We start from the raw sequence: 24,011 nt of genomic DNA, 5'->3' as shown, positions 1-24,011 counted from the left end.
TCAAATACAGACTCAAATCTCTCAAGCTCCAAAAATAAAAGTCCCGTGACCGGCCCCCACCGACTCACTCACTTACTTGTACGAGACTTCATTTACTCAGTCTATAAACCCTGCAAAGGCAGGAATCCTATCGCAGGCCACTTTCCCTCCCCCTAAGGTGCTGGGCTCTTGGTAGTCCCCAAGTTTCTAAAACAAGTGAAGTCAATTGAGATGGGGCTGAAGTGGAGTGTCCATCATGGAACTAGACTAAGAAATGGAGAAGTGGGGGAGGGGGGCCGCTGGAGAGATGGCTTAGTGGTTAAGAGCACTGCCTGCTCTTCCAAAGGTCCTGAGTTCAATTCCCAGCAACTACAATGTGGCTCACAACCATCCATGAGATCTGGTGCCCTCTTCTGACCTGAAAGCATGTATGTAGGCAGAGCACTGTATACATAATAAATAAATAAATCTTAAAAAAAAAAAAAAGAAAAGAAAAAAAGAAATGGAGAAGGGCCCATAGCCAGGCAACATGTGCTTGTCTAAAATTCCATTACTTGGAAATGGAGGCAGAAGGACAAGGAATACAACGCCATTCTTCTGCACATGGAGTCTGAGGCTGCCTAGCTCTATCAGACCCTCCAGTAACAAGCAAACCTAGGAAACAACAACAACAAACCCAAACCACCACCACAGCGACAAACAAGGACCAACACAGAAAAGTCCAGCCTGAACTCTGAAAACAGACCTGACCTCCACTTCACGACAACCACTTCTCCTTTGCCTGTGTCACCTGGCCCAATTCTTGTCTTAACCTCTAAATGTCTTTCCAGAGTTTTGGGCTTTCTGCCCACCCAGACTCCCAGGATAACCTCCTGCTGCCCTAGCTCTAAGTTTCCTGCAAGATGCTCACTGTATCCTAAGGCTGCATCTATGATCCAATGCCAATGAGAACACTCAGTTGACTGTCTTACAGACGTCTCAAACTAAGTACACTTCCAGAAATATGAACTTGACATCTGATGGTGAATGTAGATCTATCACTGCAGTCCATGCATGACAAGTACAAAGTGCCCTTGGCCTCACTCAAAAAAAAAGAGGAAGTAAAAACTTCATGTGGCCTGTGCTGTTATTTCTCTATGGAAAGCCACAGGCCTCAAAACCAGCCAAACATCTGCCTCTCAGGACGACTTCACCTGTGGTTTACCAGAAATGCAGAGTGGCCTCTAAAATCGAAACAGAGCCAAGCCCTCAGAGCACATGGTATCTGGCTATCAGTCTGTGAGACTGGCTTCTAAGGCCGTGAACACCATTCTCTCTGTGCACTTCTCTTTCCACATGAAGACCTTCATGTTTTCAATAGTAAGTTCATAATTACCATACAGACTTGTTCACAGAGAGGAGTGCTAAGCCATTAAGTTCATGGCCATGGTCTGTTCCTTCCAAGGCCTTGTATATTATTTCTCTGTCCCAGACAGTGCAGATATTAGATGCTAGGCTGCCAAGGGCGACCGAGAAAGAAGGTGTGTCATTTAAACTGGGGACTGGCTGGGTCACACGCCAGTGCTAAGTGGCCCGGCTTTCTGCTCCCGGGCTCACCATCACCCCACTGGAATGTGGGTGCTGAGGCCCTTGGGAAGCTGACACTTGTTTCGTTGGTACTTTTCAGGTGCCTCCAAGCTACCTGAGTGTGCACCTTGGGAGAAAACCACATTGTTTTCTCTTTCTGCATCCTCACAGCCAGATGAAACCAAACAGAAACCTATGGCAGAGAGACTATCCTTGATGTTCCAACTTAGTTCATGAGTTAGATGCAGGCTTGTCACCTAAGTTCCTAGCAGGGAAAACTTAACTTCCGGATTTAGAAAATGTGAATAGGGGCTGGACATCTGGCTCAGTGGTTAAGACCACTGAGGGTTTGATTCCCAGTACCCCAATGGAGGCTCACAACTATCTGTAACTCCAGTACCAGGGGAACTGACAAACTCTTCTGACCTCCACGGGCACGAGGCACACACATGGTGGACTTACATACATATAGGCAAATCACTCATCCACATAAAATAAAATAATTCTAAAAAATTTTTTTTAAAAGTATCCAGTACTGCTTGGCGGTGGCGTCGCACGCCTTTGATCCCAGCGTGTGGGAGGCAGAGCCAGGTGGATCTCTGTGAGTTCAAGGCCAGCCTGGTCTACAGAGTGAGATCCAGGACAGCCAGTGCTACACAGAGAAACCCTGTCTCGAAAAACAAACAAACAAACAAAAAGTATCCAGTACCATTAAAGTTGGGGCTCTGCCCCATGCACTCCCACCCCCTCCTCCCCCTGCATATGTGCGTAGAGTGGAATGGAGAGTACATGAGGCCATGAAGTTAAAACTCAGTGTGAAGAATCTGGCCATCAGTAAAAGGTTTCTGAACATACTGCAGTCAGAAATGAATGAACAACTCAACACACAGCGAAGCTTCTGTCAGCACTTACCCATGCTGCAGTGTGCAACCTTCACTGCAGCCTGCTGAGCACACACTATGTGCACTGTGCATGCCATCATACCATGCAGTGCTACTGAATGCTGCATCAAACACCTCGGTTCAGATTTGAGATGAAGGGCGGTGTTGTTACTGTACTTCTGAAGTTTTCCACTCTTACAGAAACAAAGGGTTAATTATGGAAAACAAAGCCTTAATATTTTCCTCATTGTTTAAGTATCAAATTAGCCTATCCTTGGATTACATAATGTTAAGAATGCTTTTTTTTGTTTGTTTGTTTTTTTTTTTTTTTTGGTTTTTCGAGACAGGGTTTCTCTGTGTAGCTTTGCACCTTTCCTGGAACTCACTTGGTAGCCCAGGCTGGCCTCGAACTCACAGAGATTTGGCTGGCTCTGCCTCCCGAGTGCTGGGATTAAAGGCGTGCGCCACCACCGCCCGGCTAAGAATGCTTTAAAAAAAAAAAAAAAAAATTTACTGTTTTAAGGTTAAGAACTTTTGCTGCTCTCCCAGAAGGCCCAAGTTTAGTTCTCAGCACCCACACCCAGGAGCTCACAACCACCAGTAACCCAGCTCTAGGGGATCTGACATGCTCTGCCGGCTTCCACAGATACCTTTACATATGAGGTATTCACATACAGACACATGTCCAAATATGCACACATAAATAAAAGGAGATTCAACATGGTCTTCTGGCCTCCACAGGTACCTATGAGGCATTCTGCTGTGAGATGGTCTTTCTGTACACTGTGAATATGTGTTGCTAGTACTGGTTAATAAAGCTGTTCATCTATACTAAGGCAGTATAAGAGTCAGGCAGGGGCCGGGTGGTGTTGGCGCACCCCTTTAATCCCAGCACTCAGGAGGCAGAGCCAGGCGGATGTCTGTGAGTTCCAGGCCAGCCTGGTCTACAGAGTAAGATCCAGGACAGGTGCCAAAACTACACAGAGAAACCCTGTCTCGAAAACAACAACAACAAAAAGGGTCAGGTGGGAAATTCAAGAGAGATCCAGGGAGAAAAGGATGGAGCCAGAGCAGACGCAGAAGACAGCCTGCAACAAGATGCCAGCAGACCGGTAATGCCACAGCCACATGGCAACACATCGATTAATGGAAATGGGTTAATTTAAGATGAAAGAGCTAGCTAGTAAGAAGCCTAAGCCATAGACCTAACAGTTTGTAATTGATATAAGCCTCTGTGTTTCCTTGGGACTAAACGCCCGGGGGGCCGGGTAGGACAGAAACTTCGTCTACAGCATTCACTCAGAGACACATGTGCAAACATGCACATACACAAATAAAAATAAAACCAAATCTTTAAAATTTCACATTTTGAGGGCTGGCAAAGTGGCTTGACATGTCAAGGGGCTTGTGGCTAAGCCTGACAACCTGAGTTCCATCCCTAGGACCCTCAAGGTGGAAGGAGAGAACCCCTGCAAGCTGTCCTCTGCTCATCATATCAGCTCTATGACACGTACATGCCCCAACACAGACGTACTGACATACACAAATAAACAATGTATAAGAAAAACTTTTTAATAAAGCTTGCTTTTGAGTTTCATTAAAAATTGTCAAATCCTGGCTTGGGATTAGGACAGAATTTCCAGCCATTTCTGAAAAGGCCTTATTCATACTTCTACCATTTTGTGCTACATTTTTATGTGAAGCTGTGTCCTCAACATTGATATTATAAAATCTAAACATTGAACAATTCTGAAAAACCCCAAAGATGCTCAACATCCTGCATTTTTTTGTTTTTTGTTTTTTTAACATCCTGCATTATTATTCAACTAAGATTTCTTGTATGTCAAACAAGCACACCCACATCTCTAATATGCAAATATGTTTTCACTGCTAATAAACAGTAAAATTAGATGCCTATCAAATCACTTTCAAATAAATTTCTTTATGATTTATTATCAGTATATGTTTGATTTAGACATCTATTTTCTATACCCATCTACCCAGGACTATCTACAACTTCTCGGTTAGAAAGGGGTTGAAAGGAGAGAGAACTCCAAGGTCCTAACACTGTCTACTCTTGTGTTTCACGGAGAATTCTGATAGGGCTGTTTAGTCATAGCTGTTCTTTAAATGGAGATACGCACAGAAATAAGAAGAACAAGGCTGAAATGCAGAACATTCATCTCCCCCTACAGTTCATGTTTCAGAAGTTCCTCGTGTGCTTGGGCAAACCTGCCTGTGAGCTGTGAGGGCATGAACTGCCTACAAGGCAGCCAGCGTGCTCTCCTGTCCTGTCCACCTTGAGAGACAGCTAGCTGGGCCTGGACAAGAAGGCCACCATCAGTCCTACTGATCAACGAAAATATCCCAAGTTCTCTGCGCGTGTTGGCATGAAGAGGGTGGTGAGGTGCTGCCTGACACAGCAATAAAACAGACGCACACCACCTTGCATAGGCACTACCCAGACTCTACTGGGCAGGACCTCCCTCAATCATTACAGCTTCCTTAGGAGGCAGGACTTCCACTGTAGATATGAGCAAAGTATAGGGTATCCAATGGTACCAAATCCTTGATTCATACTGGGAGGGTCAAAGGTGACATACATAAACAGGAAGCTTAGAGACTGGGATGGGGTGCAGACATTAAAAGCAAGGTACAGATCAGAGATGGTTGCTGCCCCTTTTAGTATTCAAAAAATTATCTATAAAATGGGCAAGTAAAGGGTATCCTCAGTGTTTATTCTTGTCTCAGCTACTTCCAACCTTGTCTTTTACATAAAATTCATATCCCCGCAACTAAATAATAATAATAATAATAATAATAATAATAATAATAATAATAATACTGTGAACATCCAATTGGGCAGCAGTCCTAAGAGTAACGGTCCTACGGAGGGCCGGATGTGCCTAAACCTCTAGATCACATGCACACATGGCTCCCTCCAAAGCCATCTGTGTGCTGAATGTGACCCCAGTCTGCAGCAGGAAGAGCAGAAAAGAGGGGCTAGGCTACATATCAGCCTAAGAGACCTCTGCATTAGCCACTGGCTGAGAGCTTTCAAAATTAACTCCCTCTGGTGAATTTTAACTAGTGTATCACAGTCAGAAACTCACCATGACTTCTCTACTTGGTCTTCTTACATAACAGTTTAGAAAACACTGTAGGTATTAAAATGAGTCCCACTGTGAAAATGGCTTTCTGCGCTACCCTGTTTGCTGCACAGAACCTTATGTTAATAATGTACTGGTTCTCGGGGGACTGACAAGCAGGCAGATCTGCAAGTAAGCAATCTACAGTCACCCTCCCAACCTACCCCAGAGACAGGCACAAAAGTGTGAGCCCATCAGCCAGGCAGTAAAAAACTCTATCCACTGTTCTCTGAAAGGCAGAAAGGCAGGAGAAGTGTCCTAAATACAGCTAATGAGGGGTCTTGGGTAAGGAACGAGTGCTGGGACCTTTCTAAACAGTGTGCTGCATCGTACCTATCCTGCAGCTGCTCTGATTGACAGCCCACTGGGTGACAGACTAGGCCAGTGCAGCATACAGCCCTGGTAATCAATTAACATCACCCACCCCATATCTAGAACACTGCCTCTGAAAGTCACTGCTATACTGCTGTGAGATGTGTCATTTGCTTTTGCTTTGAAACACTTAAACGTCAATGAAAGGGGTCCTGGTGAGGCACCATTTTGGCAAAACACAGTACTACAATGTGCCTAGGGGAGACTACTGCTCCTGGTCTCAGTTTCCAGTTTATACTCCATAATGACTAGTGCTATTCCAATCCAGTTCAAAGTTGAATTAACTTACAGTTTCAGCATAGAAAACTGGATAGCAAGGCAAAGACTACTCTTTGGGCTGGGTGTGGTGCACACAACTTTAACCCCAAAACTTCGGAGGCAGAAGCAGGCAGGTTTCTATGAGTCTGAGGCCAGCCTAGTCTACACAGTGAGTTCCAGGACAGCCACAGTAAGACCCTATGTCAAAAGCCCCAAATAAACAAATACTATTCTTTTATTGGTTATTACCAAATCTCTAATTTATTTTACTTTTTACATTCACACTCTATTGCAAGATGGCAAAGTTCCAGAAACACCAAGGAACTGTAAAAGAGCATGAAGTGGTCCCTCTTATTTGTTTGAAATATAAAAAGTGTTTTCTATAAATTTCTATAAATTCCACATAAAACACACAAATGACTATATTTCTGAAAGATTAAACCTACCCTCTTTCCAATAACACATTTTGGGTTTTGTGGGTTACTTTATTTTCTGTGTATGGGTGTTTTGCCTGCATGTGCCAGAAGAATTCAAAAGAGGGCATCATGCCCTGAAACTCAAAAAATTTTTCCAAACACACACAGGAGGGGGTATGGTTAAGGGGAGGTATCTGTCTGTCCAGCCCCAGCCCCCAGCCCATGTGGTTTTGGCAGCAATAATGGAAATGGGGTAATGGCCCCCAAAAATAATGGTGTGTGTGTGTGTGTGTGTGTATAGAAAGAAGGGGTACAAAAGCTGAAGGGAGCGGTGGGGAAGGGTTATGAGCCATCATGTGGATTCTGGGAACAGAACCGGGTTCTCTGCAAGAACCATCTCCCGGGCCCCTCTCTCCAAATTTGATATGTTCCCCTGAGTCAATCTTGAATGCACATTTTTTTTTCTGGAAAGTACTGTCCAGTCTCATGTCCTGATGTGAGGCTATGGGCTAAGGACATGACAATCTCAGTGTGGACGCCACACTGAGGGGTCCTGGACCACATGTTCAAAGCAGTCTAGTCCTGATCCTAGAGAACAGATTAGAATGTCTCAGGGCCTCTCAGGTTCCCTGAGTCTGTGTGGTCCCTTCAGGTCTCAGTGTACAGTGTGATGGTAGTGATAGCAACACAGGCAGCCACAATACACTCGCCCAGATGGGTGTCCCTGGACCCACTGTACAGGTAAAGAACTGGATGTGGCAGGAGCACTTGCTAAGTGCTTTATGTGTACATTCATACTAGAACCCTGACCCGCTCCTGCTGCAGACCTCCTTTTGTGATTACATGCTGCCTGGGTTTCCGGAGCTTACTTCCTGCATGGATCCCAAGAGCCTCTGCACAGCTTATAGCAGCCTGTATCTCAGGAGCTGCACCTCACTTGTTGATTGAGTGGAGGACTCTGCTAGGACTAAGATACTTCATACACATACAACCCACCATACAGCCTTAAAGTCCATGGCTCTTATCAGAACTCCAGGCTACCCTGTTCTACCTACTGCTCCTGCCCTCACTGCTCCCCAGCCAGAACCTGGCACAGGATTAGTTCTAAAGCATGGAGATCCCACCTACAGCTTATGTGTTAACCCCTGGGACTTCCCAACTAAATGCCTTAAAAATTTTTTTATCTATCTATCTATCTATCTATCTATCTATCTATCTATCTATCTATCTATCTATCTATCTATCTAGACAGAGTATCTCTGTGTAGCTCTGGCTGTCCTGGAACTTGCTCTGTAGACCAGGATATCCTCAAACTCAGGGATCCATCTGTCTATGCCTTGAGTGCTGGGACTAAATGCATGCACCACCACACCGGGCTCTAAATAAATAAAGGTAATGATAATGATGCAGTGCTTGAATGAGGACTATCCCCCACAGTCTACGTATTTGCACACCTGATCTCTGGTTGATGCTGTTGGGAAGGTTAAGGAAGGAGATAGAGCCTTTGTGGTGATATATGGTGTCCCCCAATATATTGTGCATCCTAATAAACTTATCTGGGGTCAGAGGACAGAACAGCCACTAGATAGATATAGAGGCCAGAAAATGGTGGCACTCACACCTTTAATCCTATCACTTGGGAGGCAGAGATCCATCTGGATCTCTGTGAGTTTAAAGCCACACTGGAAACAGCCAGGTATGGTGACTCAGGCCTTTAATCCCAGGAAGTGATGGCAGGAAGCAGAAAGGTATATAAGGCGTGAGGACCAGGAACTAGGCTGGTTAAGCTTTTAGGCTTCTAGCAGCAGTTCAGCTAAGATCCATTTGGATAAAGACTCAGAAGCTTCCAGTCTGAGGAAACAGGATCAGCTGAGGAACTGGCAAGGTGAGGTGACTGTGGTTTGTTCTGCTTCTCTGATCTTCCAGCATTCACCCCAATACCCAGCTCCAGGTTTTATTTTCATTAATAAGAACTTTTAAGATTCATGCTACAAGCCTTGCCTCATTTCTAGTTCTCTATGCTTCCTGGTTACAGTTAAGATGTGATGTGATTTCTCAGCTGCCTACTGCAATGTTTCTTCTGACATCCTGTGGTCTCTCTCTTCCCTAAGTTGTGTTTGGTCATGGTATGCTATCACACCAACAGAAAAGTAACTAATGCCAACAATAATCAAAGTCCAGCCACTGTGAGCTGAGTGGTGACAGTTCTCACCAGCACTGGTCACCAGGACAGCCAGGGCTACACAGAGAAACCCTGTCTCGAACCCCCTCGCCCCAAAAAGTTTGGCCACTCTGGAAGCATCAGGAAGAACAGACAAATTCATCTCAGCAGCTCCAGCTGTCATTTCCCAGCCTGGGAGTGAAAGGGCCTGAAGGGTTCCAAACCCACAGACCTACCACATCTCACATCAGCACAGCCACTCTTGAATCCTCCCTCCACAGAAACTGCGAGGGAGAATATATTTCTACTGCTGTTTTCAAGGTGGTTTTTGTTTGTTTGTTTGTTTGTTTATCTGTTGTTGTTAGGAGTGATTTGATTTCTTATGTAGTTCACTAAAACCCTTAACCTCAGCTAGACCTGGCAGTATACACCTGTAATCCTAGCACTTGGGAAGCAGAGACAGAAGTTCAAACCAGCCTCAGCTACAGGATGAGTTTGACACCAGCCGGTGCTACAGGAGACCCTATCCCAAGACAAGACAAAACCAAACCAAACCCTTCAATCTCAGTGTCAGTCAAGTATTTATTTAAATAAGAAGCAAACTGCTCTTCTCTGGACAACGTGCACACTCTGCTGTAACAACACCCAGCTCTAGACACCATGTGACCTGAGACTTGACATAAGTGGTACTCCTGAACTGAAGAGGGAAGGGAGGAGCTGCTTCGGGTGTTCATCTGATGACATGGAGCAGATGGTCCTCAATCACCAGCTTACTGAGTACATGAGTAATCTGGAGGAGGCCAGCAGTCCTTCCAATTGACTGGCTTCACTCTGTCTCCTGATAGGCCTCCACTGCTACGTTTCTAAATATAACTAACAAAACCAAGGGAAGCCTTATCTTCTTCAATCAAACATCCACATCCACTAGAGGATCCAAGCCATACCCACCCTACCAGATACCCACTCAAGAAGCAGAAAGTAAACAATTTCCTATTTTAATATCTCTGTGTGTCAACCATCCCTTCCCAGGCTGACTCTGCTAGCAAATGAAAACTACTATTATTTCCACTCAAAGACCACACACCCAATGGGAAACTGACCTCATGTCAGGTGGTTTAAGTAGCAGCTGATCCCTCCTAGCCACCTTTGCCTATGACTCTCTGAGTCAGATGACTGTGCTGAGCACACCAAAGTCCTTTAAGTACCTTAGGCCCAATAGAAAGTACTGCCATTCAAGACTCAGATGGCATGCTGAGTGCACTGGCCCAGTCCAGTGAGAGGCTAGGTAAACAGAAGATCAACAGGTGCAGAGATTCAGCTGCCTAATGCATCTTGCCAATTATTGGCTACACAGCTACACTCAAATTAAAAATAACCTGGCACTAATCACAGAACCCAAACAGCCATTCTCTTCCTGTGATATCAGCCAAGAATCTCCAAATAAATACTCCAGAAAGTAGTTCGGAAACACGCTGTTCAATGATCAGTTTTCATTAACAAAGTTGATTTCAGCACAGAGCAAAGGGGAATAAAATACAAAAGAAATGTGGATTTTCTGTTAAAATGCAAAGGGGAAAAAAGGCATTTTCATGAGGACGCCCTTTGTAAAACTTGTAAATTAAAAAAAAAAAAGGTGTGTGTGTGTGGATGAAGCCCAGGGTTCATTGTCCACCAGGGGCAGCAAAACATGCCAGTGCTGAGGCAGTAAAGGCTGGAGGATCGAAAGTTAATAACTATCCACAGCTACATAGCAAATTCAAGAACAGCCTGGGCTATAGGAGGCTATGTCTCAAAAATATGTATCTATAAATATTTACATTATAAAGTTATATATTTATGTAAGTATAAATGTTTGTATTGCATATAAATATGTACTATTTATATATTCTTTGTTTTATAGATACATATGTATCTACCAGTGACTGACAAATAACAAGACACCCACAGCACCAAATGGTCACCTTTATAGAGGTAAATAACTACACTAGCACACCCGTGGGCAATGATAACCCATATTCACACAGACCTGTGATTTTAAATTAACTAAACCCCATCTGTAAGTCATTATGACCACTCTCAACTTCCTGAATCAGGGAAGAGCACCACAGGCTCATTGGGTTCCTGGTAAGGAAGAGGTATGGGTGGATATGATAAGATAAAAAGGGGGATTATTGAATCTACTTTGAAAAAGGAACTACTTGTTTTTAATAGGGTAAGTAATGAAAATTTTTTGTCTGAATTTGTCAAATGTTAATGGACTGGACATTATTATATATTAATGGAGTTGTTCATCTGAATCTGTCAAATGTTAATAGACTAGATATTGTTAACGTAATTCTTGATTATATATTGTATATACTTATTGGATAGTTTTTCTTGTATTAGTTATAAGCTTTTTTAAATTTTAGACAAAAAGGGGAAATGTGGTGATACTGTGTTCCCCAAAATATGGTACACCCTAATAAACTTATCTGGGGTCAAAGAACAGAACAGCCACTAGATAGATACAGAGGCCAGAAAATGGTGGCACACACACCTTTAATCCTACCACTTGGAAGGCAGAGATCCATCTGGATCTCTGTGAGTTTAAAGCCACACTGGAAACAGCCAGGTATGGTGACTCAGGCCTTTAATCCCAGGAAGTGATGGTAGGAAGCATAAAGGTATATAAGGCTTGAGGACCAGGAACTAGAGCCTGGTTAAGCTTTTAGGCTTTTCAGCAGCAGTTCAGCTGAGATCCATTTGGATGAGGACTCAGAAGCTTCCAGTCTGAGGAAACAGGACCAGCTGAGGAATCGGCAAGGTGAGGTAGCTGTGGCTTGTTCTGCTTCTCTGTTCTTCCAGCATTCACCCCAATACCTGGCTTCAGGTTTGATTTTATTAATAAGACTCTTTAAGATTCATGCTACATATGGAGACTTTTTTCCTTCATGTGGTATGAGCCTGGGCTCCTCACTGAACATAGTTCAGCTAAGATAGATGTCACCTCCCAAAGAGAGGAAAATCAGCTTGGCACGGTAGCTCACACCTTTAGCCCCAGAACATGAGAGGCAGAGGCAGGCCGATCTCTGCCAGTTCAACGCTAGTCTGTCTGGTGTACATCATACATCCCAGGCCAGCCAGGGCTACATGGTGAGACCCTGACTCAGAAAAGAAAAAGAGAAGAAAAAAAAAATCCAACAGAACAAAACAAACAAAAAAGACTAAGAGCCCAAAGGGAAGGAAAATCAGTGTCTTTTTAGAAAATGTAGCCCAGTGGGGCTAAGAAATCTTCCATCCAAGCCAGACCTCAGTCATCAGCAAGACTCCCATCAACCCATGGTCACTGTCTCCCATCCACCAGGAATGATACCTATGGCAGTCAGGCAAGTTCCTAAAGGGAGGCTGCTCCTAGACAGGAAGTTGTTATGAGCCAATCAGAAGGCTGCTCTGCAGGCTTGCTTTCAGAACAACAGTACTCCCGTGACACCTCACTTTTGCTGAAAATATTGGTATTGACAGAGCATGAACACAGCTGTGTGTAAATTACATATACAAAGAGATTAGCTCTATCTACTTATAAGGAATACAAACACAGTAATAGTGCATTTGAATACAAAGCTGGACACACTGGGCTGCAAGAGGAGGATCTTCTGCCCCTGCCCTCACCTATCTGATGCAGAATGCACCCAGAAAGAATGTGTTTTTCACCTGTGCTTCTAATACAGGAGAAGTTATTTGAGATTATGAAGGAGATACTGTGGAGTTTCATTTTTGCAGGGAAAAAAAAATCAATCTTGCTAGAGTAATTTTTAGTTAGAAGGTTGTGATTAAGTCAGAAGTAATGATGCACCCATCACTCCCAGCATCTTTGAAGTGGAAACAGGACAACAGTGAGTTCAAGGTTAGCCTGAGTTACACTGTGAGAGACATCTCAAAAACAAAAACGTGGAAGTTACATGGGGATGGCAGAAGGCAGTATGGGCAGAAGCAGAAAGTGGCAAGAATGGGAGTGTTCAGGATTAGTGAACAAAAGCTCTGTCTTCTCTAAGAGGCATAGACACACGTGTGTACACACAAGAAAGAGACCCACCATGACACCTGTAAACAAAGCCAGAATCTCTGTCTCTTGAAATACGTTTTAAGAGACTGTTTTATAGGGAGTAGTTTTAGCTTCATAGCAAAAATCAAGAAGTAGAGATATCTCCCACATATCCAATTAAGACTTTTTAAAAGCTTGATTTAAAAAATAAGAAAAGCAATCAACATTTTATGCATCTGTTAAATCAAGAATAAACAGGTTTTGTTTTGTTTTATAAAGGCTGGGCCTTGGTTCCAGGCCTAATTCTATCAAGGCCCCACAGCTGACCTCTGGCAAACCACTAACATTTCCCTGATCTGGCGTGAGTTTCTCATCAAGTTTGGTGTTTTGAGAGTCTCATTTACCACAGAAAGTACTAGCTTAAAATTTTTGAGTGTTTCTGGCAAGGGATGGTGACAAAAAGCCATTAATCCTAGCTATTGGGAGACAGGCACAGGTAGATCTTTGTGAGTTCTAGGCTAGCCTGGTCTGCATAGAGAGCGAGCCAGGGATACATGGTGAGACCCTGTCAGGGAAAAAAAAAAAAAATCCAATTTTAACAGTCAAAGGAAAAAAAATATGTGGTCACACATATCAAGGGGTGTGTGTGTGTGTGTGTGTGTGTGTGTGTGTGTGTGTTAAAATCCTCCAATTATCTTCTTTTATCTTTTCTCAATGTAGTTGCTGTAAACTGGTAAAGAAAGAGAGAAAGAGAAAGGGGGTGGGGGAGCGTGATCCATTTCTAAGGCTTGGTTTACGGTGCTTACAGTTCCACCAATAAATCATCTCCCAATCTGGGCTTGGAAAAGCACTGGCCACGGTTTGATTGCTCCAGCCCCAGGTTGCCAGGCAACCAGCACAAGGGGGAAGTCTGAGAAGAGCTGACAGATAGCCAAGTGGCTGAAACAACAGACTTCTCTCTGTCAAAAATGTGTTTCAGAGCACCACTTGCCCACCTCTATTCTCTGCTAAACACGACATGACTATAAAATCAAAATCAAAAGGCCACTGTAATAAAAACACACTTCCTGCCCAATTACCAATTGTTAAAATGCTGTGGGGAGGCCCAGATCACACAGTGTATGGCAACAGAAATGTGATCTTGTAAATGAGATAAAGTCGGCAGTGGGAGAGAAACCTGATCTAAATACAGCTTTGTCGTTTCAAGTCAGGGGACCTGCTGCTCAGAGGAAATCAGCTGCCCAAGAAAGCCCCAGAAAAAAAATAATGACTGTCAGGATGTTAAAGAAAGCAACCAAACAACAAAGCTGCAGGTACAACTGCCTCATAAAAAAACAAGAAACTCCTTACTGTTAACTGGGGCCTACAATGAGTCTCCTCTCTCCAGTGGACTTCCTGGAAGATCAAGGACCTCCTGGAAGCCACACATGTTGGTTCCAAGTGGATTTCCAAATGCTTGACTATGAACTGGATTATCAGAGTGATTCCAATTCTTAGGATAATGCCTGCTATGGCCAGTCTGAGATTCCAGAACCTGTAGGAACATTTGGAACACCTAGAGCCCATGTCCTAAGCCAGCATGCTGTGCCAACAGCTCTAACAAGCATCACTTCTGTGCAGTGTCCTGCCATGAAGCCACCACGTCTTGGATGTTCTGCAAACTATCTACGGTATCTGGAAGAGGAGTAATTCTTAATCTGATTTATGCCATAGGTACTTTGGCATTCTGGCCAAGCCTAACACTTCTAAAAACAGTTTGTGGCAGGACTTAAAAGGGAGCCAGTGATAATGAAACTCCCATCACTAAAACATTATTAAAATGTATTATTTTTATGTATCTAAGTGTTTGCCTGCGTGTATGCATGTGCACTGCATGTGTATAGTCCCTGAGAAGGCCAGAAGAGAGTGTCATATACCCTAGATTTAGAGTTATAGGCTACTGTCAGCAGCAATGTGGGTACTGGGAACTGAAGCCAAGTCCCCTGTGACAGCAGCCAGTTCTTACTGCCCCCTCCCCCCACAAGCCATCTCTCCAGCCCCAACCTAAACATTTAAATGGTGTGCTGGAGTGATTTATGTGCTATATTAACACTAAATAGCAGATCTAGCATAGGAAGAGATCTATGGGAGAGGAGGGGTTGTACATTTTTTCCTGTAGTATGAGCTCACAGCATGGGCTTCAGAAGACAAGAGCAGGAGTTGTTTCACCATCTCATGACCCTTTGGTCATGTTAGCCAGTTCATGCTTGGGGCTCCCAGGATAGCCCTCTCTATTCCACCAGCCCACATCTTACCAGGCCCCCAGGACTATTCTGCTGCCTAGAATTGGTGATTCAAATAGTTCTAAGGGAATTTATTTCTAAATCCTCAACTTTCCTAGGATTCAGGCATCAGAGAAGGGCAGTCTTTACCTTTCCTCCTCTCTTTTTATTTAATTTTCATTTTTGAGACAGGGTTTCTCTGTGTAGCCCTAGCTGTCCTCAAACTCACAGATCCACCTGCCTCTACCTCCCGAGTGCTGGAATTAAAGGTGTGTGCCACCATCAACAGGCAAAGTTCTGTCATACATACATACTAAAAAATAAATCTTTAAATATGTGTATGTATACAGTGTTCTGTCTGCATGTATGCTTGCATGTCAGAAGAGGACACCAGATCTCATTACAGATGGTTGTGAGCCACCTTATGGTTGCTGGGAATTGAACTCGGGACCTCTGGAAGAGCAATTAGTGCTCTTAACCACTGAGCCATCTCTCCAGTGCCTCTGTCCTATATTTTTAAAACAATGATAATGGGTATAAATCAGCATAGAACTTACAATTCAAAGGATATAGTTAAAAGGTAGGAGAATTTTATTTTAAAGATTTTAAAACAATTTTTATGTGTAGGAGTGTTTAGTTTGCATGTATATCTGTGCACCATGTGCCTGGTACCTGTGGAAGCCAGAAGAAACTGTTGGAACTCCTGGAACTGGAGTTATTAGGTGATTGTAAACCACCATGTGGGTACTGGGAACCAAATCTAGATCCTCTGCAAGTGCAGCAAATGCTTTTAACCACTGGGCCATCTCTCCAGATCCCCATTTTATTTTCAATGTCAACATCTGTGTATCTGAAATTACATCTTCCTGATGAAAACAACAAATACTGTATGCCAGTGTGGCTAGTGATGTGGTTGTGACAGTGCAGTGTTGCTGTCTAGCACACCGCAAGTATTGGGTAAAACGAGGCAAGAGGAAGAGGGGTTTTAAATGTCCTTGGCTACAAAGCATGTTCAAGGACAGCCTGGGATTCATGAGAGACTAAAACAGCTTGCCAATTTAAACTTGGGAGAAAGTGTGTGGTTTTAGGCAACATTCTTTTTAGATGCTTCATAGAGGCAACTTTTGTGTTGTTTTTCTTTCTGAGATAGGCCTCTCGCTATGTAGTCCATGCTGGCCTGAGCCTCAGAATCACCTGACTCTGATTTCCCAGATGCTGACTACAGGAGAGCCACTGTGCCTGACAGGAGGGGACACAGAAAGACTCTGGAGTACCCAGCACTGTCCACATCAACTAAATTCAGCAGCCTCCAGCTTTTAACCTTACAGAACTGGTGCGGGCTACTGAGCTGCTTGTCCCAGCATCACATCTTCCTCTGTGCTGGCCTCGAGGGTAGTGTCACCTCCTTCTGTTGGCCTTTGTACTGACAGCCATTTAATAACTGTCCCTTCAGTGACATTTCCTGTTAGCAGTCCCGGACACCTAGAAGGGGCCTAACTGATGAATACTACGCTTCCCTTTTGGAGGGAAGGTCAACACTCATGTGAAGTAAGTGAACCAAGGCACTGATCCACAAGTCAGGGCTATTTCACTTCCGCTTCTTGTCCTTGCAGAGAAAATACTCTAAGAATCACCCTATAGAGGCTGTTGTAGTGAGACAGAGGGCTGCATGGTGTAAATAGAAGAGAGGAGGGAGCAGAAAGAGGGGAGAGTGGGTGGGAGACAACTTCCTTACTCTGAATAAATCACAACCGAAGAGTAACAGGACATGAGGGAGGGCTCAGAGACCTCCCCACAGCAGCAGCTCCTCTCCCCTTGGTTAACGTGGGCCGTGAGCCACTCTGAGACCAGAGACCCCCACCCCACCCCACTCTGATTTGTAGACCCTTCTCCTGGGCTGCTCAGAGGGCAAGCAGGTGGACACTGGTGGGGCTCATGTAATTTGATCCAATCTGTGCTAACAACAGAAAAAAATGTTTTTACCCCCTCCAGGCCTAAGAAAGGATGAAAGAAATGTTCCTTTCAAAGAGGAAATGAATCATCTACACATTAAGCTCCTCTGCGTCTTTTTTTTTTGTTTGTCTTAGGCTTTTCAGCCTGTTTGATAAAACATACTATAGTGAGGAAGCTTCAAAGAAAACGAAACCATGGTGACAAAGGGAATCCTACCAACTAGAGTCCCATTTTAGTTTAGCCACACTTTTCTCAATCCTTTCTCCTGTGCACAGGGAATCATCACCCATAGCTTCTGTAAGATCACCAGCAAGGTCGTTCCCTAATCTAGTAAGTCATAGGGAAAATCTGAGCAGTATTTCTGTGCCTAGTGTTAAGACAATGCCTAGTACATAGCGGAGCCCTAACTTCTGCTAAATGACTAACCAACAAACAACAGAATCTTAGGTATCAAGAGTGTGCCCATCTATTCCTTAAACCCTGCCTCCTCACAACGTTCTTGCACCTTCAACCCCACATGTTCAGTGTTTAGTTTATCTCAGTCAGGAAGGCCTGTAACAAACAGGTCATCCCACAAGCTAGATGCTATCTCATAAGCAACAGCACTGGCTGTGCCCCTGTGCAGGGGACCTAAGTTGATGACCAACTGCACATACTTCCCTCCTTTGCTCTTCCAACACAATTCAGACCACGCTTATTCCCAGCCAGGGACGTCACAGTCCTAATGACCAAATGGCTACTTGTATCACCACAACTTTGGCCCATCCTGTCCTCTACAAATGCCCCAGTGTCTCCTGCTTCCAACTTCTTCCTCACATTAAAGTCCACACAGCATCCCTCTCAGTGCCTCCAATCACAGGGCAGGACTTTAGTTCAGTCAGTGGCAGCAATTCCACTTCGCCACATAGGCAGCCCACCCACTGGCCTTGCTCAGCACCTTTGTTAGGTGGTTCTGCCCCTGTCTCTATCAGCATCACTGTTAAAATGTGAACATCTTACCCACAGATCTTCTGAGGCTCTGTCTGTGTCCCGTTTCTGGAGTTCTTTATTCTAGCCAAACCAGCCCATGGGGAACCACACCAAACACAAAAACAAAAGGTCTTTCCCATTTACTCCTTCCTGCACAGCCTAATGTTAATCCCACAAAATCCCTTCCTGATGGTGGCCTCTGGCCACCTACTCCTTTACCACCTCTGTCTTGAGCTCCAAGTCACCTGTGTAGCTAAGGACTCTGGATAGCTATGATCTTTACAGGGACCATTGTGGAAGGTCTAACATGACAATGACACACAACTGACAGACACATTTCCCCAAGAAATCCCATGCTGCAGGTAAGATCAGTCTGAACTTGGCAGTGAAGACAACTTCTTACCGGAGTTTTGATAAATTAGCTCCCAGCTCAATCTACATATAAACATTTCCTGACAGTTGTTTCATCTTCTAAATTAGTTCCTATTGCACAGGAAAGGCAAGGAAAGCAAGAGTTTTTCTCTCCCCAGTTTTGGCCAACACTGTAAATAAACCCATCCACAGCCTTTTACCACTTTCCACCTCAGTCCTGCAGTAGACGCTGCCGACAGTACTAAGTCCAGGCTCTGGTGACACCCATGGAATTCTCTGCCAGGCCTTCCTACTGTGTCATGCCAGGACAGCCCTGTCCCAGCACTCCCCCTTAAAGAGAAACACTGTGTATAGGCATGGTGGATTCATGCCTATAATCCCAGTACTTGGGAGGTGGAGGCAGAAGGATCAGAAGTTCAAGATCGTGCCTGGTTACAGTGGCATGAGACTCAGCCTTTAAAAAAAATGTATTATTTCCTAACAAAATGTTTAATAAGTTAAACAACACAGAATCAAACCATTCCCCTACCCTCTGGTATCTCTGTCTCTATCACGATGGCCATCTCAGAAGACTTTCCTTAAACTATACTGCTATTCTGACAACTTTTGCTATCCCTGCTCTGCAACTTAACCTCTTCAAGCTGAGTTCCCTCAACTGAGCCTCCTCTGCAAACCAACAAACCCTCCCTTTCAACACGCTTCATTCATTCCTAATTGCTACATCCAATTCCATCCTCCGCAGTCCCTGCAAATGCAGCATGAACTTTTCTGCTCTGCCCTCAGGACAGCACCAGCCTCCCTCCTCTGCACCTGCAGGCCATCTCTCCTTTTCTTATGGCTTAGCCTTTCTAGAGAGGCCATGTGAGGTGTTTTTGGACACAGTGGAGAGCAAGCACTACTAGTCATGTGTTGTGTAGCCAGGGAAGGACCATGTGTGTCTGTGACCACTTCTCCATGTGTAAATGCCATGCCAAATTCTCAGAACACCACCTGGTCCTAAAGGTCTCATGATTCCTCCATGAGGCTTCTTTTGTCTTGCCTCTAGCTTCCTCCATTGTACTTCTGCTGGGGCTGTAGGTTAGTGCACCACATCCTCATACTCTCCACGGTAAGGCTCAAGTAGAAAGGTCCTCCAGTGACTCCGGATTGCAACCCAAGCTGAGTCAAAGGTGTGAACTGACATTTTTCAATACCTTTTCCAAGCATCATGGTTCTTACCCAATCTAGTGGTTTCCCAGATCACAGCAGCACTGGCCAGGCCCATGTCATATTCTGATCTAGCTGGTCTTTAGTGTGGTCAGGGTACTGGGACCACTTCAATTCCTATTAGTGACTGTACTGTGTGGCCTCAGAACCCTCCTTAGACTCCCCATGCTGTTAACCAGGCTGATTCTCAGGGGCAGTCCCAACCCCATCACCCTGACACTCAAAGGCAGACACAGACTTCTCAGGACTTGAAGGCACAGGCCATCTTTGCTGTCTCCAACCCATAATCTGCACTGAAACTGGGTAGCCTATTACCAACCTACCCTACTCTTCAAGACTTAGTGTTCTTCCATTAGCTGGGTATCCACGCTGTTTGGTGACATCCTACCTGTTCCACAAGGTCCCCCTCAAATTTCACCTCTTCTACACATCTCTCCCTACCTACCGTTGTCCAGCTTCTCAGCCCGGGGGACTCAAAACTGTGTGAGGAACTGCAGAGGCACACAGAAAAGTTTCAACTATGTTGCTCTCATTCATTTATATTCATTGCCAAATCTGTCAAAGAAATGGTAGAAGACTAGAGCTGCCTCCTACACGGTCAAGCACTTACAAGGTTAACGGGGACTCTGGCTGAAGCCCTAACAGTGCATTTGTTTAAAATTAGTGCTTGCCCTCCCCCCAGACAGGGTCTCTCTGTGTAGCCCCTGGCTGTCTTGGCACTCACTCTGTGGACCTGGCTGGTCTTGAACTCAGAGAGTGTAAGGATTAAAGGCATGTATCACCATGCCCAGCTTGTTCCTTCCTTTTTTTTGTTTTTTGTTTTTTTTGTTTTTTCGAGACAGGGTTTCTCTGTGTAGCTTTGCGCCTTTCCTGGAACTCACTTGGTAGTCCAGGCTGGCCTCGAACTCACAGAGATCCACCTGGCTCTGCCTCCCGAGGAATTAAAGGCGTGCGCCACCACCGCCCGGCGTTCCTTCCTTTTTAAATAAAGGAGTCAATGCTGTTTCTTAAAGCTTTTTTATTTTTGCTTTTTTTTTTTTTTTTTAAAGACAAGGTCTTTCTATTATGCAGCTCTGGCTGTTCTGGAACTCACTTTGCAATTAACAGCAACCAGGCTGGTCTTGAATTCACAGAGATCTACCTGCCTCTGCCTCCCCAAGTATGGCAGAGGCACACTTGGGAGCTTTAAAAAAAAAAAAAAAAACACTTAAGTCAATTAATTAAAAAAAAAATTCTGGGGAACCGAAGGTCCAACAAGGCAGAACCATGCTGGACGGTGACTGTAGCTAGAAGGTAAAGCTCGCACAGTGCAGGTGTGCAGACACAATGAGCTGCAGCTCAGTGGAAGGGGAAGAACAGCGACCTTCATGCCCAATGCTTAAAGCAAATCTAGTCAGAGCTCCAGAAACAGACGAAATGTCTCCAGCTCCAAGGGGCCACCGTCTCCTCTGCAAAGACATTCAAGTGCGAAAGTGAAGCCCCTGGCACAGGCACAGCCGACTTAGCCCGCAGTGCACCACTATGTGGGCACTGAGCATGTGCAGTGGGGAGGCACAGAGCTAACGTTTGGCCTTCTTGAGCTGTGGGAGCAGCATACCCCACAGTAAAACTGGGAGGGGAAGATCATGCTGTTGCTGAAATCAAAGTTCTCACAACTCACCAAGGTCAGCTGCTCTAGGGTCACAAAGCTCCAAGGAAGCTCAAAGCTGAAAAGGAAGCTGGGCTGTCTCACAGGGTGATCTGAAAACAATCTTAAGTTCTATGCTGTTCACGGAGTGGATAATTCCATTTCCCTAGCCCAGACTGGGTAGGAGGATCCTAAAAGTTCAGAGTCCACCCCAGTCTTTCTGTGGCATGTGAGCAGCTTTGTCTGACGATACCCAGAGTCCAATTCTTCTCCTGGGGCACAGCGACAGTTAGCACAGGTATTGGTGCCTTCCACATATAAAATCCATCCATTTCAGATTGTCAGATGGGTTCGAAGTCTAGGTCACCTGGCTTCCCAAGCCTATGCTTATGACGATCTTCTTAATTCACTTCCTAAATTCCTTTTTGAAAAATGGATAACCAAGCCTACCTAGAAGTTAAGGCCCTGGATGGCATATTTAGGCTAACCACACCTGTTTGGCGAGCAGCTAACTAGCAAATGCTTGACACCTGCAGAGCTTTTAATGTTACAGTCTCCTACCCAAGAGATAGCTCAGAGCTGCAGAGGGAGAGCATGGAATGGGATAAACCCACACAGCACAAGCTTCACTATTCCCCACAGCTCACAGGATATCTAACACAACATTAGAAAAAAAAAAATCACAACACTTTTGTTTGTATTTGTGTATTTTCATTTCTAAACTATTTTTTTTTAATTTATATTGTGCCCCCCACCTCCGACCCCAGACACTCTTTGTGTAGTCTTGGCTATCCTGGAACTTACTCTGTTGACCAAGCTGGTCTCAAACTCAGAGATCCACCTGCCTCTGCCTTCCAAGTGCTGGGATTAAAGGCGTGCGCTACCAAGGCCAGCTGAACTTACTTCTTTTTCCATGTCTGTCTGTCTGTCTGCATGAGTTTCTGTGTACTGTGTGTGTAGCTGCCTGCTATGGCTGCTGAGAACTGAACCTAGACGCTCTACAAGATCAGTCAGCATTCTCAGCTCCTGAGCCATCTTTCCAGCCCTCATGTTCCTTTAATATGGATAACTTCATTATTTAGGATACAGTCTCCGGTCCGTTTTCCTTACTAGGGGAGTAAAAGGATGAAATGACATCAGATCCAGATTTCCTGTCAGGCCAGCAAGTCTTGTAGAGCTTCCTCCCCTCCCCCACTTCCTTCTGTTCCAGGTGCTGGGATTAAAGGTGTGTGTGCGCCACTAAACCCTGCTCCTCCACCTTGTTACTTAGAAAAAAATGTTTTTTAATTATTTATTAGTGGGGGGGGGGGGATGAAGGACACAGCATACATATGGAGGTCAGACAACCTTCATGGAGTTGGTTCTCTCTATACACCTTTACATGGGTTTCAGGGGTTTAACTCAGGTTGCCAGGTGCGTGTGACCAGTGCCTTTACCTGCTGGCCCCTACTTGTTATTTTGAGACAAAGTTTCACTAGTTTGCTCAAAATGGCTTTGAATTAACCAGGTAGCCTAGGTCATCCTTGCATTTTTTTATTCTCCTGCCTCAACTTCCCCAGTAGCTGTGATCACAGGCATTCGCCACCAGGTGTAGCTAGGCTCAAATCTTCTCCACAGACTGCCCGTCTTTTACAGGCACCTCCTACCTGACCTCAGCACTGGGGCATCTAGATGAGAGGGAAAGAGCACAGCTCACCCATTCGCCTTCTCTACAAGTTAAATTTGCTTGGGATTAACAGTGGGATCCATGGCCTCAGAGAGACAGCCTAGGTACACAGGGTAGTGGCCACAGGCTGTAACCCTAAGGCATTCTGTTCTTAGTGTCCTGGGAGCATCATTCCTGAGCATTTGATGAAATGACCCAGGACATTAGAATGTACACACTTTAAATAAACTGGCTGTAGACACACACTTTAAATATTAAATATAGTATGACATCAGTAGGTCTCTAAGGACTTAGGCAGCACAGTGCACATTTCAATCATTCTGCTTCATCTTTTTACTTTCTTTTAAATGTGCAACTTTCCCTGTTCCTTCCTTGCTAGTTCTCTGGTCTATTTATTGATACTTTCCTAGTTCTCACGGCCAAGATTAACTATACTAACAACCCTTTGCAAGGTAAGCAAACACACTGATACTGATTGACAAAGGGAGGCACACAGAGGTCTGGAGCATGTATCACAGCAGGCAGCCTCGAGAGTCACTCTGCTCTGGAAAGAGTGCTGGGTGGTACAGAACAGCCTGTCAGTCAGCATGGCCAGGCTAACCTGGGCTTTTGTGTGGTGGTGGTGGTGGTGGTGGTGGTGGTGGTGGTGGTGGTGGTGGTGGTGGTGGTGGTGGGAGAGATGCTGTGCTGGGAACTGAACTTAGGGATACACATGTGCTAGGCAACTGCTATACCACTGATGTATTTCTAGCACCACCACTCCACTTTTAGGAACTGCAACAGAATAAGAACTGGGGGTGGGTGGGTGCCAAACAAAGATACAAGGGGACAAGGACCAGCAAATATATAGTCAATTCTGAAGCTCCAAGAGTGTGCACTGGCCAGCACTCGGACAACTGTAGCAGAGCAGCCTCGCCTGACAGGCCACTCTATGGAAGTAACCTGAGGTTCTGAGGGAGCTTCTTTTCTATCTGACCCATGTGCCAGCGGAGGTTCTAGGGATACAGATCATTAAACTACAGCAATTAGCTGAGCACCAAGGTAAGTGAAGAGACATGTCATTCTGGCCCAGTGGGCAGACTTGACCCACTGTCAGGAGCCAAGGACTGGATAACTTCCAGACACTCACTTCTCATTAAGAATGAGGTGCTGGG

General features: G+C 44.8%; 1 protein-coding gene across 6 annotated transcripts in view; it reads right to left on the bottom strand.

Annotated features, from left to right (window-relative positions):
• Window positions 1-24,011, bottom strand: part of Rere (arginine-glutamic acid dipeptide repeats) — a 359,917-nt gene that overhangs the window by 57,677 nt on the left and 278,229 nt on the right. The window lies entirely within an intron of this gene.

The sequence above is a fragment of the Peromyscus eremicus genome, chromosome 2, assembly GCF_949786415.1.
Source record: "Peromyscus eremicus chromosome 2, PerEre_H2_v1, whole genome shotgun sequence".
In the NCBI taxonomy this organism is placed as follows: Eukaryota; Metazoa; Chordata; class Mammalia; order Rodentia; family Cricetidae; genus Peromyscus; species Peromyscus eremicus.
This window is presented reverse-complemented; position numbering and strand designations above follow the sequence as displayed.